This window comes from Fukomys damarensis, unplaced genomic scaffold (genome assembly GCF_012274545.1).
Source record: "Fukomys damarensis isolate Sample0158 unplaced genomic scaffold, DMR_v1.0_HiC HiC_scaffold_11, whole genome shotgun sequence".
NCBI classification, from domain to species: domain Eukaryota; kingdom Metazoa; phylum Chordata; class Mammalia; order Rodentia; family Bathyergidae; genus Fukomys; species Fukomys damarensis.
The window spans coordinates 36730266-36734875 of NW_022900923.1; positions in this window are offsets into that span (position 1 = coordinate 36730266).

The following is a 4610-nucleotide window of genomic DNA, read 5'->3' on the forward strand; positions in this document are numbered from 1 at the left end:
AGTCTTGACCTGTGTTGTTTACTAACAGGATGTCAACACTTTGACTAGCTGTTCATAGGACATGCTCAACGTCATTATTTGTGGAAATAATAAGTGTTGGGGCAGGGCGTGGTGGCGCACGCCTGTAATCCCAGCACTCAGGAGACTGAGGCAGGAGGATCGCTCTGAGTTTGAGACCAGCCTGGACTACATAGTGAGTTCCAGGTCAGTCTCAACTACCTAGTGAGACCCTGTCTCAAAAAAAATAAAACAAACAAACAAAAAAAAAATAAGTGTTGGAAGGTCATACACTAACAGGAAAGGAAGAAATAAGCTTAGTCAGAGCAAATGCTCATGAGTGTATTAACAGTATCTGTTTGTTAGGCAGCATAGGAGAACTAAAGAATTTCTCAACTTCCTCTCTTCATGATACTAATTTCGGAGGAGAAATAATGCAAAGTGCTATGACTATCCTGGAACATCCCAGAATATGGTAGCAGGGATCTCTGCAGTTGAAAGAAATGTTGGAATTAATAAAATAATCATTTGATGCAGAAGATGGGAGTTAAACTAGTTTTTCAATTCTAATCAAAGGGACATCAGAGGAGATCAGGCCTTCTATCACTAACCATATTATTTTGCTCTATTTTGGAATCCTTGTCGATAAATACTATAGTTGTAATCAATAAGCCAGTCATGCCTTAGGGCTGAACAAATTAGATTCCAAAGTGCGTATATTCAAAGAAAGACACAGGGTTTTTGAGACCCATGTTTCTAGAGATCCTCCACTGAGAAAAGCATTGCCCTAGAGATTCGAATCTCAACCTGCACAGATTATACCTCAGCTTAGAAACAAGATTTAGGAGGAAATTATGTTTTTGAGAATTTGTAAGGCATGGGTGTCAATTATTTTAGTGGTAGAAACTATGTAGTATTTGTAATGTACATTCAAGATAAAATGTGAGACAGATTGAAAATGAGAGTCATGGTCTGTTAACACCATTAAAGAAATCATCCAGTTGACACCACTATGCTCTTACGTTATAAAAGCTAAAATCCTATTAACCTCTTTTTCTGATTGGAAAATATCAACAAACTCTGACTGTAAAAGATGATAAGGCTGTGTTAAGTCCATGTGTTAAAGGTTTGGTGTATAACATGTGCTGCTGAGAGATTCTGAAACATCTCGAGGTTCAGGCCAGTTAGGGGGTCCCTAGGTCATGGGGCGGATGGGCTCAAGGGAATTGTGGGATCATATTCTTACTCTTTCTTTCTCTGTTCTGGCTCAATATATAACTGATTTCTCCTACACGTGCTTTTACTATGATGTTCTGCCTCACCAGATGCCAAACAACTGGGGTCTCCTCATGTAATCTTATCTTTTGAACTTTGAAAACTGTGAGCTAAGCCGGGTGTGGTGGCGCATTGCCTGTAATTTCATGTAATTTCAGCATGTGGGAGGCTGAAGTAGGAGGGTCTCTTTGAGTTCGAGACCAGCGTGGGCTACACAGTCAGTTCAATTACATAGTGAGACCCTATCTCAGAAAAAGAGAAGAAGAGGAGGAGGAGGAGGAGGAGAAGGAATAAGAAGAGGAAGAAGAAGAGGAAGAAGAAGAAGGAGGAGGAGGAGGGGGAGGAAGAGGAGGAGGAGGAAAAAGAAGGAGAGGAGGAAGAAGAGGAGGAGGAAGAGGAAGAGGAAGAAGAGGAAGAGGAAGAAGAGGAAGAGGAGGAAGAAGGAGGAGGAGGAGGAGGAAGAGGAAGGGGAAGCGGAAGTGGAAGAAGAAGGAGGAGGGGGGAGGAGGAGGAGGAGGAGGAGGAGGAGACGACGACGACGACGACGAAGAAGAAGAAGAAAACTGTGAGCTAAACCAAACCTGTTTTACTTTAAAAATTAGTTGCCTTGGGTAACTTGCTGTAGTAATGAAAAGCTAATACAGCAGATTCTGAAAGTTTATTCACTCTCCTAGCCAAAATTAAATGCTGCACCTACAAGTTCTCAATCCAATACACAAAAAAAAAAAAAAACACTAGGAATTTGAGACGTCTACAAATGCAGAGAAACCTCTTCCTGATAAAGGCTTTTTGACATTCAGAGTAATCAAGGCCTGGGTAACAGAAGTTCATTGTGATACAGAGAGGTGATCTAGGGTTTCTTAATCTGGGCCTTTTAGAAGTTAAAGAGAATGAGAGAATTCCTACCAGTAAATCAGAGTAGTTGGAGAAAAAAATAACCAAGCAAGAAAAATAAACGTGTTTTGCAACACTGTCAGTAAATCCCATTCACTGTTAACACTCCGGAAGGGATAATTCTTACAGCAAAATTTTTATGAAATTCAAATGGTCTCTAATAAGGGTGGATACTAATAAAAAGACATTTTATTTTATTGAATTCCATGAGGTATTTTGATAGGAAAATAGACGCTTTCGAGAAGACTGGGAAGAAAATAAAGGAGAAAATACTGAGCAGATGAAAGGCAGGGCATTCTGTAGAGACATGGGCGCCACCAAGAGAAGAACTGCCACACAGATCTGTCACGAGGACGAAATTCTCACCTACGATTTCTCATTATTTCCTGATGGACGATGACACTTTCTTGCTTCTGAGAAAATTTTAAGCACTAGTTCCATTCTGTCTAAATAGAAAAAAAAGTGGACACTTTCTGAAATTTAAAAAAGATGACAAGCAAAATGCAAGAACATTTGCAAATCAGAAAGAAAAATAACTCTGATAACCACAGCAGGATTTTTCCATGTCAGGATTTTTTAAAAATGGAGAATTGGTTCAGATGATAACCACCAGGATTTTTCCATGTCAGGATTTTTTAAAAATGGAGAATTGGTTCAGAATTTCTACAGGCACACAACGAGCACCCAACTAAATCTTACCTAATGGGAGATAGAATTACTGCGTGTGCTCCACAGAGATTTTCTCCTACTGTATTTCATTTTAAAGAATGACCATAGCAATCCCAGAAGGAAAGAAGGAAGGGAGGGAGGTAAGAAGGGATTGGTTATGACGCCTTGGGTGAAATATGTCCCAGATGCAGAAGGAAGCTTGAAAGATTCACGTAAAATCCGACGAAAGCAGAAAATGTAATTCGTACGGATATTTGGGTGGGTGTTTACTTTTATCCACATCATGTTTTACATCTAAAAATCAATCACATCATTGGCAGTGAGGAATTGACAAAAACATTCCTTTTGATCTGCGTATTGCTAAGTACTGCACTTAATTACAGACTTTTAAACGAGGAAATGATAGGCAGTCTTGACTTCTAATCACACAAGAAGGAAATCGTTGTAATAATTTTGCTGAGTCACTTATTTAGAACTTAAATTTAGACTGAAGATTTTTACACGTTCATCTTTGCTTCTGTTCTTCCGTTATCCTTCAAAGTGTTCTGAACACTAAATATTCAGTGAAAAAGATGGCGGGAAGAGAGAGGGGAAAAGAGAGAGGAACAACTGCACACGCTGCTTCATGGGAATGGGCTGAAATATTCCGAAGATTGGCTCTGGACTCCTTGCAAGCGCCTTAATGAATGAGATATAAATCTGTTTGCCCTCAGAAACCCGTGATATTATTTATATTTACCGCTTTTTAATTATTATATTTTAGATCATTACGGATTGTTAGCAAAGGCAAAGAGAGATTCCAGGACATCGTGACTACCTCTCACCCTCTCACCCTGTTAGTGTTCTGCATAAACATAATACAACATGGATCACGGATGCACGGAGGCGGAAAGGCAGACGCCCAGTCCAGGCCGGGAAGGGAGGCGCAGCGAGGTTCCCGTCCCGCAGAGGAGCAGGGGTCAGTCCAGGCTGGGACCCTAACAGAGCGGGAACCCAGGGTCTTGGCCTCGGTGATTATCTGGCCGTGTTCACAGCTGTACACAGACACGCGCTGTTCTCGAGGGAACATTTAAATTTTGGTCCCAGTGTCTGACATTTGTGTATTTCATTCACACAGGGAATTGTTCTGAAATCTGGTTGTGGAGAACTCTTGTTCTGAAGAACAGGCAGAGAGGAATCTTTCAGAGATAAGGTGGCTCCACTCGGCCTGAGTTTTCTCCGTGGTTTCCCAGCTTTCGGGAAGTCATTTGGACCTTGGGAAAGTCATGCTCTTTGACCTGCTCTAGGACAGGCTCAATATCACTGCCCATTGTCTCTGATCAAACGCAGCTGCTACCTTCTCCTTGGTGCAGGCTGCTTCTTCTCTCCTTTCTCTGAGCCACGGTCTCCCCTGTGCAGCCCACGCTGGATTTCAACTTTTGACCCACCCAGCTCAGCCTCCTAGTGCTGGAATGTGGGTTAGGGTTACGGTTCAGGCCCTCTCCCCGGGTTCTGATCTTTACCTGACAGCTATTTAAGTCCTGACCCACCTTGATGAGGTGGTCTGTTATTGAAGCTGTGCACTGTTAACGTACAGCACAGTGGGCAAAGGAACACACGAGCTCTTGCTCCTCTTTCAGGGCGGAAGGTGGATGCTACACCCTGGTTTCTCTTCGGGCGGGGGTCCTGGGGGTGGGAGGATGTGGCTCTGTGCCTGCCCTAGTCACAAGCTAACCTTGTTTTGGAAATGACTTTGGTGTCACCTGAACTGCCAGGGTCTCATGGCCAAAACCGCA